Here is a 14,721-nt window from a genome sequence, read left to right on the forward strand (position 1 = left end):
GCGCCCGCCCCCCCTCAGCGAGCCGCAGCGCGCGTGCGCGTAGAGGCGGGGCGCGGAATGAGGGAGGCAGAGGCGGGACCGGGCTCCCGCTGGAGTTTTGGCCAGGCCCTCCTCTCGCTTGTAGGGGCGGGGCTCGTGCGCAGCCGCCGTCGTCCTCGCACCCGGCCACCCCCCTCCCGCCTATCAGGAAGCCCCCAGCGCGCGTGCGCGGGGAGGCGGAGCGCGGAGGGGGAGGCAGAGAAGGGCCCGGAGCGTCGGCCACGCCCTCCTCTCGCGTGCGGGGGGCGGGGCCAATGCGCCGCCGGTTTCCTCGCGCCTGCACAACTCCCCCTCATAAGCCCCAAGTGCGCGTGCGCGGGGTTGGGAGGGAAGAGGTGGGCCCGAGCGCTTACTTGAGCCTCAGCCACGCCCCCTCTCGCGTGCAGGGGGCGGGGCCCGTTCGCCGCCGCGGTCCTCACGGTTCTCAGCGCGCGTGCGCGGGAAAGCAGAGACCGGGAGGGGGCAGGGAAGAGGTGGGTCCGGACTCCGACTGGAGCGTCGGCCACGCCCTCCTCGCGCATGTAGGGGGCGGGGTCCGATCGCCGCCGCCGTCCTCATGGCCCCCAGCGCGCGTGCGCCGGAAAGCAGAGCGCGGGAGGGGGGAGGGAAAAGGCAGGCCCTGGCTCTGACTGGAGCGTCGGCCACGCCCCTCGCGCGTGCAATGGGCGGGGCCAAGCATGCGTCTTAGAAAGGAGCGCGCCTCAGAAGCGAGCGTGTGTCTATCTGTGTGAGACTGGAGGACTGACTCCCTCTGGCTTTTAGGCCCTGTCTGGCAGCGATTGCCTCAGCTTCCTTGTCCCCACCTAGAGATGAAGGGCATTAGTGCCAATCAGCCTAAAAATTTAATTGAGATAGATAAAAAAGAGACAATTTGGGGCCCGGAGAGATAGCATAGCGGCGTTTGCCTTGCAAGCAGCCGATCCAGGACCAAAGGTGGTTGGTTCGAATCCCGGTGTCTCATATGGTCCCCCGTGCCTGCCAGGAGCTATTTCTGAACAGACAGCCAGGAGTAACCCCTGAGCACTGCCGGGTGTGGCCCAAAAACCAAAAAAAAAAAAAAAAAAGAGACAATTTTCCTGTGAGGCCAGAGAGATAGCATGGAGGTAGAGCATTTGTCTTGCATGCAGAAGGTCGGTGGTTCGAATCCCGGCATCCCATATGGTCCCCCGTACCTGCCAGGAGCGATTTCTGAGCATAGAAGAGTCACACACCTGAACACTGCCGGGTGTGACCCCCCAAAAAAAAATAAAACAAAAAAAAATTTTTCCCTGAGAATGAAGTGGCCGTGTGGACACATAGTGGTTGGTCTCAAGTACACCTCAAAAAAAAAAAAAAAAAAAACACTGAGGTGATGGAAGAAGAGTAGGAAAGCCTCGGGTCGGAGGGTCTGTTGTTCCTCACGTCAGAGACCCTGGTTCAGTTTCTGATCCTGCACGATTTCGAAGAAGCGAACCCCAACATCGCCACGTGTGATTGCTAACTGTCCCATCAAGAGGCCTCCGGGCCCGAATTCCTTCACCATTCTTCACCAGTCCACCCATGAATATAAGGAGTGAGACTGGCCAAAAAGGGTGTTGGCATCCGCCGGATTCAAAATGGAACTCAGGGGAGACTTGAGTAGCTGAGGCTGCGTCCAAGATGGCAAGCAAGAATTTCCAAGTCTGTGACTGTGACTGGATTGGCCCTGACAAAAAATGTGGAGACGTAAACTTTGCCAGAAGAACCAACTGTAATAAATGTGGGGTGGGGGGGTAACTGAGGCTAAGATGATGAAAGCTAGGGGCCGGGCGGTGGCGCTGGAGGTAAGGTGCCTGCCTTATCTGCGCTAGCCTAGGAGACGGACCGCGGTTCGATCCCCCGGCGTCCCATATGGTCCCCCAAGCCAGGAGCGACTTCTGAGCGCATAGCCAGGAGTAACCCCTGAGCGTTACCGGGTGTGGCCCAAAAACCAAAAAAAAAAAAAAAAAAAAAAAAAAAAGATGATGAAAGCTGGGTGCATCGAAATGTGAAAGACACTTGCAGAGAAAAGCTGAGGCCTGCTGAGTGCTGATGACTGGCACTGAAAAACTTGCAGTAATGGAGACGAAGTAATGGCGCAGTAGTAGGGAGTCTGCCTTGCACATGTCTGACCCAGGACAGACAGAGGTTCCATCCCCCGGTGTCCCATATGGTCCCCCATCCCAGGAGCGATTCCTGAGCACAAAACCAGGAGTGTACCGGTGTAGCCCCAAAAATAAAAAAGCCTTGTAATAAAGTCAATTGGGCCAGAAGATCAGAGTGTGTATGTAAATACTCCAAAGTACTCAATTTAGGGCCGGAGAGATAGCATGGAAGTAGGGCGTTTGCCTTGCATGCAGAACGATGGTGGTTCTAATCCCAGCATCTCATATGTTCCCCCGAGCCTGCCAGGAGCAACCCCTGAGCACTGCCAGGTGTGACCAAAACAAAAAACAAAGTGCTCAAAAAAAAGAACAGATTATGGTGATGGTGTTTTGTGCTTTTTGTTTTGTTGTTTTGTTTTGTTTTGATTTGGGGGCCACACTCAGCAAGGGTCAGGGGTTACTCCTGGCTCTCTGTTCAGAAATCACTCCTGGCAGGCAGGAGGGACCTTATATGGGGTGCCAGGATTCGAACCACCGACCTTCTGTATGCAAGGCAAATGCACTACCTCCATGCTATCTCTCCGGCCCCAATATGGTGATGGCTTTAATGAAAGAGAAAACGTTGGGGCCGGGTGGTGGCGCTAAAGGTAAGGTGCCTGCCTTGCCTGCGCTAGCCTTGGACGGACCGCGGTTCGATCCCCCGGTATCCCATATGGTCCCCCAAGCCAGGAGCAACTTCTGAGCACATAGCCAGGAGTAACCCCTGAGCATTACCGGGTGTGGCCCAAAAAACCAAAAAAAAAAAAAAAAAAAGAAAGAGAAAACGTTGAATATATATATATATATATATATATATATATAGAAAGAGAAGAATACGATGAGTTTGGAGGGAAGAAGAAAATATACAAATGGAAGGCAGTTGCCCTGCATCTATTATAAAGGAAGTTAAAGATAATCTGAGGGAGAAGAAGATGAAGATCTTTCCAAATATAAATTAGATGAGGATGAGAATGAAGAAGATGCTGATCTCTCCAAATATAATCTTGATGCCAGTGAAGAAGATAGTAATTAGGGGCCGGAGAGATAGCACAGTGGTAGGGTGTTTGCCTTGCACGCGGCTGGCCCAGGACGGACCTGGGTTCGATTCCCGGCATCCCATATGGCCTCCTGAGACTGCCAGGAGTGATTTCTGAGCGCAGAGCCAGGAGTAACACCTGAGCATTGCCAGGTGTGGCCCAAGCCCTAATAAATAAATAAATAATAAATAAATAAATAACAAAAATAAAATAAATAAAAAAGAAGTCTAATAGACAAAGCCACTCAAAGTCTTGATCTTCTCATTACGATCTTCATCAGGCTGATCAACCCTCTCAAGTTTGAGGTCTAGGTGTAGGTCCTCTTCAAGGAGTTCTGCCAGTTCTCAGTCAAGATCTCGTTCCAGGCCGGGAGAGATAGCGCAGCGGCGTTTGCCTTGCAAGCAGCCAATCCAGGACCAAAGGTGGTTGATTCGAATCCTGGTGTCCCATATGGTCCCCCATGTCTCCCAGGAGCTATTTTTGAGCAGACAGCCAGGAGTGACCCCTGAGCACTGCCGGGTGTGTGTCCCCCCCCCCCCAAAAAAAAAAAAAAAGAATCTCGTTCCAATTCCAGAGAATGTTCAAAATTTCATGGGTCGGAATAAAAATCCAGCTTCAGGCCCCACTTCAGGCCTCTTATTCCCCATGAAAAATATCTTATTCAAGTTCATCATCATCTCCTGAGAGAAACAGAAATAGAGGTTGTTCTAGATCTTCTTCATCTGGTGATCGCAAAAAATAAAGACAAAGGAAAGATCACAGCCACCCGAAAGCCAGATGATTGGTGAAAATGCTCAGAACACCACTGCTTTACCCAGGGACAATAGGTCATCTTCTGGATCATCCCATTCAAGTTTGGTTCGAGTTTGGAAGGAAGAATAAAATATACAAATGGAAGGCAGTTGGCTCCCGTTCAAGTTTGAAAAAGAAATAATGTATTAAAATTTTCATCTTAAAAAACAACCATACCGGAACCAGAGCGGTGGTGCAAATGGTAGAGCATTTGCCTTGCAAGTGCTAACCTAGGAAGGACCTCGGTATGATCCCCCAAGCCAGGAGCAGTTTCTGAGTGCATAGCCAGGAGTAACCCTTGAGTGTCATCAGATGTGGCCCCAAAACCAAAAAACAATATTTATTTAATATTAATAAAATATTAATATTTTATTCCACTCAAATAAGCAAATTTTATGACTTCATTTTTCCTAACAGCTGCATAGTATTCCATTATGTATACATACCACAATTTCTCTATCAACTAACCTGTTCTTGGGCACTTTTTTTTCCCCCCAGATTCTGGGCTATTGTGAATAGTGTTGCAATGAACATAGGTATGCAAGTTTTTTTTTTCCTGCATTGTGTTTGGGTCCCTAGGGTATATTCTATAAATGGGGCTGCTAGCTCATATGAGATATCAATTTCTAGTTTTCTGATGAATATTCATATTGTTTTCCAAAAAGGTTAAAGCAGTTGACCTTCCCATCAGCAGTGATTGAGAGTGTTCTTTTCTCCCTGCATCCAGATCAGCACTGGTTGTTCTTGTTGTTTTTGATGTATGTCAGTCTCTGTGGTGTGAGATGATATATAGTTGTTGTTTTGATTTGCATCTTTCTGAGTGGGCAAATGTAAGACAAGTGCTTTTCTGGGTTTACTACCTAGGCCCAGAATTTTTTTTTTTTTTGGGTTGGGTTGGTATTACATTTGGTGATATTCAGTGTTTACTCCTGACTTTTCACTCAGTGAAAAGTACCCTGGCAATGCTCAAGGTATCATATGTGATACCAGAGTTTGGATCCAAGTTAGCTACTAGCAAGGCAAGCCACCTTACCCTCAGTACTACCTTTCCAGCCCAGAATTCATAATTTGAGTCTGATTCTAAAGCTTAGAAGAATCAAAGGTATATTATTATAGTTAAAAGACCAATGGGGGGAGTCAGGCAGGAGGAGGTTTGGCAGGCCCACGCCATGCCGGAGGCCTGCTTGGCCAGGCCTAGGGGGGGGTGCGGGATGTGGGTAACCCCAGCACCCCTCTGCCGCCTTGCTCCAGATCTCCAGGGCTTCCCCGGGCCACACCCCTGGGCAAGCCGGTGAGTTGGGTCCCTTGGTGGAGCTTGAAGGACCCTAGGCCTTCCCCCACTATCCATGCGGCTCCTTAGGGAGGGTCTGGGTGGGGCTCTGAACTTCTGTTCTCCCAGCTTCTTGAAGGATCTCTCCTTCCTGGGAGCCGGGAGTCAGGCAGGAGGAGGTTTGGCAGGCCCACGCCATGCCGGAGGCCTGCTTTGGCCAGGCCTAGGGGGGGTGCGGGGATTTGGGTAACCCCAGCACCCCTCTGCCGCCTTGCTCCAGATCTCCAGGGCTTCCCCGGGCCACACCCCTGGGCAAGCCGGTGAGTTGGGTCCCTTGGTGGAGTTTGAAGGACCCTAGGCCTTCCCCCACTATCCATGCGGCTCCTTAGGGAGGGTCTGGGTGGGGCTCTGAACTTCTGTTCTCCCAGCTTCTTGAAGGATCTCTCCTTCCTGGGAGCCGGGAGTCAGGCAGGAGGAGGTTTGGCAGGCCCACGCCATGCCGGAGGCCTGCTTGGCCAGGCCTAGGGGGGGTGCGGGATTTGGGTAACCCCAGCACCCCTCTGCCGCCTTGCTCCAGATCTCCAGGGCTTCCCCGGGCCACACCCCTGGGCAAGCCGGTGAGTTGGGTCCCTTGGTGGAGCTTGAAGGACCCTAGGCCTTCCCCCACTATCCATGCGGCTCCTTAGGGAGGGTCTGGGTGGGGCTCTGAACTTCTGTTCTCCCAGCTTCTTGAAGGATCTCTCCTTCCTGGGAGCCGGGAGTCAGGCAGGAGGAGGTTTGGCAGGCCCACGCCATGCCGGAGGCCTGCTTGGCCAGGCCTAGGGGGGGTGCGGGATTTGGGTAACCCCAGCACCCCTCTGCCGCCTTGCTCCAGATCTCCAGGGCTTCCCCGGGCCACACCCCTGGGCAAGCCGGTGAGTTGGGTCCCTTGGTGGAGCTTGAAGGACCCTAGGCCTTCCCCCACTATCCATGCGGCTCCTTAGGGAGGGTCTGGGTGGGGCTCTGAACTTCTGTTCTCCCAGCTTCTTGAAGGATCTCTCCTTCCTGGGAGCCGGGAGTCAGGCAGGAGGAGGTTTGGCAGGCCCACGCCATGCCGGTGGCCTGCTTGGCCAGGCCTAGGGGGGGTGCGGGATTTGGGTAACCCCAGCACCCCTCTGCCGCCTTGCTCCAGATCTCCAGGGCTTCCCCGGGCCACACCCCTGGGCAAGCCGGTGAGTTGGGTCCCTTGGTGGAGCTTGAAGGACCCTAGGCCTTCCCCCACTATCCATGCGGCTCCTTAGGGAGGGGCTGGGGGGGGGCTCTGAACTTCTGTTCTCCCAGCTTCTTGAAGGATCTCTCCTTCCTGGGAGCCGGGAGTCAGGCAGGAGGAGGTTTGGCAGGCCCACGCCATGCCGGTGGCCTGCTTGGCCAGGCCTAGGGGGGGGTGCGGGATTTGGGTAACCCCAGCACCCCTCTGCCGCCTTGCTCCAGATCTCCAGGGCTTCCCCGGGCCACACCCCTGGGCAAGCCGGTGAGTTGGGTCCCTTGGTGGAGCTTGAAGTCCCTAGGCCTTCCCCCCACTATCCATGCGGCTCCTTAGGGAGGGTCTGGGTGGGGCTCTGAACTTCTGTTCTCCCAGCTTCTTGAAGGATCTCTCCTTCCTGGGAGCCGTGAGTCAGGCAGGAGGAGGTTTGGGCAGGCCCACGCCATGCCGGAGGCCTGCTTGGCCAGGCCTAGGGGGGGTGCGGGATTTGGGTAACCCCAGCACCCCTCTGCCGCCTTGCTCCAGATCTCCAGGGCTTCCCCGGGCCACACCCCTGGGCAAGCCGGTGAGTTGGGGTCCCTTGGTGGAGCTTGAAGGACCCTAGGCCTTCCCCCACTATCCATGCGGCTCCTTAGGGAGGGTCTGGGTGGGGCTCTGAACTTCTGTTCTCCCAGCTTCTTGAAGGATCTCTCCTTCCTGGGAGCCGGGAGTCAGGCAGGAGGAGGTTTGGCAGGCCCACGCCATGCCGGAGGCCTGCTTGGCCAGGCCTAGGGGGGGTGCGGGATTTGGGTAACCCCAGCACCCCTCTGCCGCCTTGCTCCAGATCTCCAGGGCTTCCCCGGGCCACACCCCTGGGCAAGCCGGTGAGTTGGGTCCCTTGGTGGAGCTTGAAGGACCCTAGGCCTTCCCCCACTATCCATGCGGCTCCTTAGGGAGGGTCTGGGTGGGGCTCTGAACTTCTGTTCTCCCAGCTTCTTGAAGGATCTCTCCTTCCTGGGAGCCGGGAGTCAGGCAGGAGGAGGTTTGGCAGGCCCACGCCATGCCGGAGGCCTGCTTGGCCAGGCCTAGGGGGGGTGCGGGATGTGGGTAACCCCAGCACCCCTCTGCCGCCTTGCTCCAGATCTCCAGGGCTTCCCCGGGCCACACCCCTGGGCAAGCCGGTGAGTTGGGTCCCTTGGTGGAGCTTGAAGGACCCTAGGCCTTCCCCCACTATCCATGCGGCTCCTTAGGGAGGGTCTGGGTGGGGCTCTGAACTTCTGTTCTCCCAGCTTCTTGAAGGATCTCTCCTTCCTGGGAGCCGGGAGTCAGGCAGGAGGAGGTTTGGCAGGCCCACGCCATGCCGGAGGCCTGCTTGGCCAGGCCTAGGGGGGGGTGCGGGGATTTGGGTAACCCCAGCACCCCTCTGCCGCCTTGCTCCAGATCTCCAGGGCTTCCCCGGGCCACACCCCTGGGCAAGCCGGTGAGTTGGGTCCCTTGGTGGAGCTTGAAGGACCCTAGGCCTTCCCCCACTATCCATGCGGCTCCTTAGGGAGGGTCTGGGTGGGGGCTCTGAACTTCTGTTCTCCCAGCTTCTTGAAGGATCTCTCCTTCCTGGGAGCCGGGAGTCAGGCAGGAGGAGGTTTGGCTGGCACTGGTAATCTCTGTCCAGTCTACATTTTCAAAATCGCGTGGGGGCTATTGCCCCCGCGCGCACAAGAAACATTAATAGTACTCTCACAAGAAACATTACTAGTACTCACTATCATTGAATTATGTTTTTATGTATGCAGAATGTCCATTTTGTACTCTGCCCTTTTGCATACCCCTTCATAAGTTCATATTTCTCTTTAACTTCTTTAACTCCTATCATCATTACTCCTTTTTTACCCTTTCTAACTTAAGTACTCTTGAGTCCTAATTCACAGACCAAAGTGGTGCCCTAGAGTTAACACCCACACAACTATTTTAAAAGGCATAAAAAGGACACATATCTTTTCAACATTTTATGCGTGTTTTCTTTGACGGCTATAACTTTTGCTAAATACTTTCTTATACAGTGATGATCCCCCCCCATTTTTTTTTATCTTCTCTTTGTGAACTACTCAATATGGAATTTGGTGTGAAAGAATCCCTCAGTTTAATACTTATGTTTGAACCAAGTCATGGGTCTTGTTGGAAATGTTCTTATGCCCCCATATATCTGATAGCACCACGTGGCTTTATATCTTGTTTGCGTAGGCACACTGACATGGGAAAATACTATACATACCAATAAGTTCTTATCTAATAGAAAGGGGAACACACAAATCTTGTAGTACAATGAGACCTTACACCCTGAACATTGACATAAAGACCTGGCACAGGCCTCAGAAGAATGGACATTCTCCATTTACCCCTTGATCTACAGAAGACATTTACAAAACATCCAAGGTTGTATATAACATCACCCGGAGGCATTCCTGTACCAGGGACGACCCTACAGCTGCTCTGACATCGATCTACTCAAAAGAGACATCCCTTAGCACTGAGAAGACAACAAGAACAATGACCTGTTTACTGGACAGGGCTTGCTGTATTGCCCATTTATGGTGAGGTTTGTCTATAACATCACCTGGAAGCAATCCTCTACCACGGAAGACCCTACCACTGCTCAGACATCGTCCTGCTCAAAAGAGACTTCCTTTAACACTGAGAAGACTTAACAACAACAACAACCTGCTTATAGGACAGGGCTTCCTGCATTCCCCTTTCATGGTGAAGTGAAACGAGAAGGCACTCCTCATCATGACTTCAATGTAGGACATGCAGATTCCAGAATCTTTAATACAGAAACATGAGACCAACAACAGAGACTCTGTGATAAGTGTGTTGGCGCTACGGACAATGTCTTGGAGCGAACGATAACTTTCCTGAGGCCTAGAGCTGGTCTTATGCCAGGAAACTTCAGGGGTAGGATCTCTTTGTATTTAGGCCAAGGCTATTCCTTTCCATGCCTCTCATATTTTGGTGGGCCTATGCAAACAACAATTGCCACTCTAACACCGTTTTTACTGTGCTCCTTTGACTCTAATCCTTAAAACACACCCACTTAAAATTTGAGGTTAACTTAAGCTAATATGCATGTACATGGAAATGTAAAAAACACTATGCCTCTAATGTTTAAGGAGTTACGTAAGCTTGATGGCTTTAGATTGCCTTGTGTGCTGTTAAGAAATATTATAATGTGCTACAATCTGGGGACTTGAGGGAAAAAAGTAATTGCACATGGATTCTGTTTTATTTATCTTAACTTTTTTTGGTGAAAATTCAAAGTTAAGATATCAGCAAGGGGACTTCTTCTGATAATTATGTTATGGGTGATTGTCCTTCCACTGTAACTTTACCTTATCCTCTTTCTTTGCATCTTTTGTTCTCATAATTCATAATAAAAAATTATAAAAAAAAAAAAAAAAAAAAAAAAAAATAAAAGACCAATGGATGGGGCCAGAGAGATAGCTTGGAGGTAAGGCGTTTGCCTTTCATGCAGAAGGTCATTGGTTCGAATCCTGGCATCCCATATGGTACCCTGAGCCTGTCAGGAGCGATTTCTGAGCAAGTAGCCAGGAGTAACCCCTGAGTGCTGCCGGGTGTGACCCGCCCTCCCCCCAAAAAAGGACCAGTAGATGAGCCGGAGAGAAAGCATGGAGGTAAGGCGTTTGCCTTGCATGCAGAAGGATGGTGGTTCAAATCCCAGCATCCCATATGGTCCCTGAGCCTGCTAGGAGTGATTTCTGAGTGTAGAGCCAGGAGTAACCCCTGAGTGCTGCTGGGTGTGACCTAAAAAAAGAAAAAAAAAAGACCAATAGACTTGAGACCCAGACAAATCAATGTTTCAAAAGACAATTAAAAAAAAAAAAAAAAAAAGAGGGGGCCAGGAAGGTGGCGCTAGAGGTAAGGTGTCTGCCTTGCAAGCGCTACCGTAGGACGGACCACGGTTCGATCCCCCGGCGTCCCATATTGTCCCCCCAAGCCAGGGGCGATTTCTGAGCGCTTAGCCAGGAGTAACCCCTGAGTGCCAAACGGGTGTGGCCCAAAAACCAATAAAAAAAAAAAAAAAAAAAAGAGAGATACTGGCGCCAGAGCAGTGGCACAAGCAGTGGGTGTTTGCCTTGCACACGCTAACCAGAATGACCCTGAAGTCCTATATGGTCCCTATTCTGAGTGCATAGCCATAAGTAACTCAAGTGTCACCGGGTATAGCCCAAAAACCAAAAAAAAAAAAAAAAAAAAAGAGGTACTGAGGAAAAAAAAAATAATGGCTGCCAATACTTCCCAGGTATTCAGGTACCCCAGTCTGGGCTAATTCCTCTGTGTCATTCTCATAAAAAGGAGGTACATAGACTATGAAGTCCAACTCCACATCCTGCACACTCTGACAGTAATGACCAGCTCCACAACTGAAATCAAATAATGTAAGCATCTAAATCCTTTTAGGTGAAACTAAATTACAGGACTGAAACTCTGAGACTTTTTTTTCTGAAATCTGATTGGATCAAACCCACCCCACCCCACCCTACCCCACCACTGGAAAATCCAGCTGTCTCCTGCCTACCATCACCATCTTCCTGGCAGAAAAATAGCCTTGCCTCTCCACCAAACTCCAAAAGAAAATAATGATCACCCATACTTTCCAGGTAGTCCAATCAGGGCGAATATCTCTCTGGCATTCTTAGAAAGGAGGGGCAGATTTCCCTTTCTGAATGAACCACAACACCCAACAAAAATAGTCCAGTTCCACAATCTACCCTTATCCAGCTGCCAAGCCACCAAATTTGTTACAAATTTATAAATCCTGGACCACATAGCTTCACCGCACCTTAATATTTTACAGTAGTGCCAGCCCAGTACTATCATTGGAAACCTGATGGAAAAATTACATAGGAATCTACCAAGCTCTGTGACTCTTAAACAGTAACACAGAAAATTCAAATAATGCCAACCATAGGCCGTGAATCTTCAGACACTGATTTTAGTAATGCCATGGAGATATAGAAAAATAATTTCAAATTGACCTGTGTTGACCTAAGTTTTGACCATTTCATTTTGTGTTGTAAAACAATATGAAGTAAATCTGGGCCTACCTGGAAGCAGGCCAGGATGGGTGGACACTTGTAAACAGATGACATTGGTGGTGGGAATAGAGTTTAAATATGCAATGTCTGAAATAAATATATTATGAACAATTTGGTAAATCACGATGTTATGATAAAAATTAGATTTTAAGTTTTTTTAATTATATATATTTTTTAATGTTTAAGAAAGTGGGACTAGAGGACCAGAAAGATAGCATAGCGTTAGGGCATTTGCCTTGCATACAGCCGATTCAGGACTGAAAGTGGTTCGAATCCTGGAGTCCCATATGGTCCCCCGAGCCTGCATGGAGAATTTCTGAGCACAGAGCCAGGAGTAACGTAACCCCCAAGTGCCACCGTGTGTAGCCCACCCCCACCCCACCCCACCCCCCCCCCCCCGCAAAAAAAAAGTGGGACTGGAGAAATAGATAGCACAGCAGGGAGGGCACTTCCTTTGCACATATCCAATCTGGCTTCCATCAATGGCACTCAAACAGATCTGCACTTAATTACTGGTTTATTACTTCTTTGTCACAAACACTCAGTTTAAAAAAAAAAAAAAAAAAAAAAAAAACTTTGGAGGCCAAAGTGATAGCACAGCGGCATAGTGTTTGCCTTTCAGGCAGCCAACTCAAGACAGAACCAGGATCAGTTCCCGTCATCTCATATGGTTCCCTGAGGCTACTGGGTGTGGCCCAAAAACAAACAAACAAATAAACAAAAGGAGCTGAAGTGATAGTTCAAATACTTGCTTTGCAGTTATTAACCTGGGTTCCTTTCCCCACATCCTATCTATTCCCCTGAGCAGGAGTAAGCACTGATCTTCTCTGGGTGTGGCCAAAAAACAAAAACTATTTAAAAATTTGTATTTTGTTTCTTTTTTTCTGTTGAAATAATGTCACATGCACAAAAAGTTGCAAAAATAGTATAAAATATAACATTGTTGTTTTTTTCTTAACCAATTGAGAGTAAATTGTCCAAAAGTTACCTCTGAGCCCCTAAAATGTTTGTATATAATTCCTACAGGGACATTCGGCTACATAACCAAGATACTAACAGGATTGCTATTGGAATAGGTCTATTATTTCCTTTGGTCACAGATCTCAATTTAAATGATACCAATTTACTCAACAATGTGCTCTATAGAAGAATTCAGTCCAGAATCACATGTTGCTTTCAGCTATATCTTAAGTTTCCATCAGGTGAAAAAGTTCTACAGTATTTTCTTAACTTCTAGTACCCTGATTCTGTTGAAGGATACAACTATCAACACTTCATTTGGAGTTGTATGGCATTTTATTAGAATCAGGTGATATATCTCTAGCAGAAATATCACTAAAGGGAAGCTAAGCTTTTCTGAAGGGTGGTATGGGAAGGGGAATACATTCAGAAGTGCTCAGGGTCTACTCCTGCCTGGGTTCTCAGAGGCTGCTGCCAGCAGTACTCAGGGGACCATGTGGTACTGGAGATGGAATTTAGGCCTCCAGCATGCAAAGCATGCTAGATTTTTAACTCTCTAGAGATCAATCTCTAGCGATAGATCTCCAGCTCTGTTTTTGTTGGACAGAGGCTGTATTTTTATTCCATCCTATGAGGGAGTTCACAATTTCAATTTGTCCCATTACTGATCATGGTCATGTTGATTATGATTTCTTTGAGATTGTTCACTTCTCCATTGTAATTTTATTAGCTTCCTGTGGTTACTATAACAAGTTAGACAAGTTGCCAGAGAGATGGCATGGAGGTAGAGTGTTTGCCTTGCATGCAGAAGGACAGTGGTTCGAATCCCAGCACCCCGAGCCTGCCAGGAGCGATTTCTGAGCGTAGAGCCTCAGTAACCCCTGAGCGCTCGCTGCCAGGTGTGACCCAATAACCTAAAAAAAAAAGAAAAGAAAAGAAAAGAAAAAGCTTTTTTGGGGCCGGGCGGTGGTGCTAAAGGTAAGGTGCCTGCCTTGCCTGCGCTAGCCTTGGACGGACCGCGGTTCGATCCCCCGGTGTCCCATATGGTCCCCCAAGCCAGGAGCAACTTCTGAGCACATAGCCAGGAGTAACCCCTGAGCGTTACCGGGTGTGGCCCAAAAACAAAACAAAACAAAACAAAACAAAACAAAACAAAACAAAAAAAAACAAGTTAGACAAGCTAGGTGATTTTTTAAAAAATTTTTTATTTTATTTTTTAAGGCCAATGACATTTTTATTTTGGATTTAGAATAATACTAGGTTTTTTTTGTTTTGTTTTGTTTTTTGTTTTGTTTGGTTTGGTTTGGTTTTTGGGCCACACCCGGCTGCGCTCAGGGGTTACTCCTGGCTGTCTGCTCAGAAATAGCTCCTGGCAGGCACGGGGGACCATATGGGACACCGGGATTTGAACCAACCACCTTTGGTCCTGGATCGGCTGCTTGCAAGGCAAATGCCGCTGTGCTATCTCTCCGGGCCCTAGAATAATACTAGGAATTTACATTTTGTAAGACATTCATTTTCCCAAACATTGATATTTCACATTCTCATTCTGTTTTAATTTGATTTTCTTTGAATCTTACTGATATTTTTTTGTTCTTATTAATTTTTTATTTTTAATTATGAGAGCAAAGATGCAAAGAAAGAGGACAAGGTAAAGTTACAGTGGAAGGACAATCACCCATAAACAGAATTCTCAGTAGTCCTATTGCTGGATTTTGGGGGGGGGGGGGTCCACACCCGGCAGCGCTCAGAGGATACTCCTGGCTCTATGCTCAGAAATCGCCCCTGGCAGGCTCAGGGACCATATGGGATGCCAGGAATCGAACCACCATCCTTCTGCATGAAAGGCAAAAACCTTACCTCCATGCTATCTCTCTGGCCCCAAGCTAGGTGATTTTTGAGTTCAGGAGACCAGAGATCAAGGCGAACACACGCTCTTGGAGACTTAGCACCTAATAGATGCAATATCAATCAATATTTGTCGAATGGCCAAATGACTATATTTGTCTTTGATTGTCTTTACCTAACATCGATCCAGAGACAGGAAAAGAGTTCAAGGGGCTAGTGAGCATGGTTTACAGGTGGAAGCCCTGGGTTTGATTGATCCCTGGCACTGAATTATCAATCTAGGCATTTCAGGAAGTGGCCC

Source organism: Suncus etruscus, chromosome 7 (assembly GCF_024139225.1).
Source record: "Suncus etruscus isolate mSunEtr1 chromosome 7, mSunEtr1.pri.cur, whole genome shotgun sequence".
In the NCBI taxonomy this organism is placed as follows: domain Eukaryota; kingdom Metazoa; phylum Chordata; class Mammalia; order Eulipotyphla; family Soricidae; genus Suncus; species Suncus etruscus.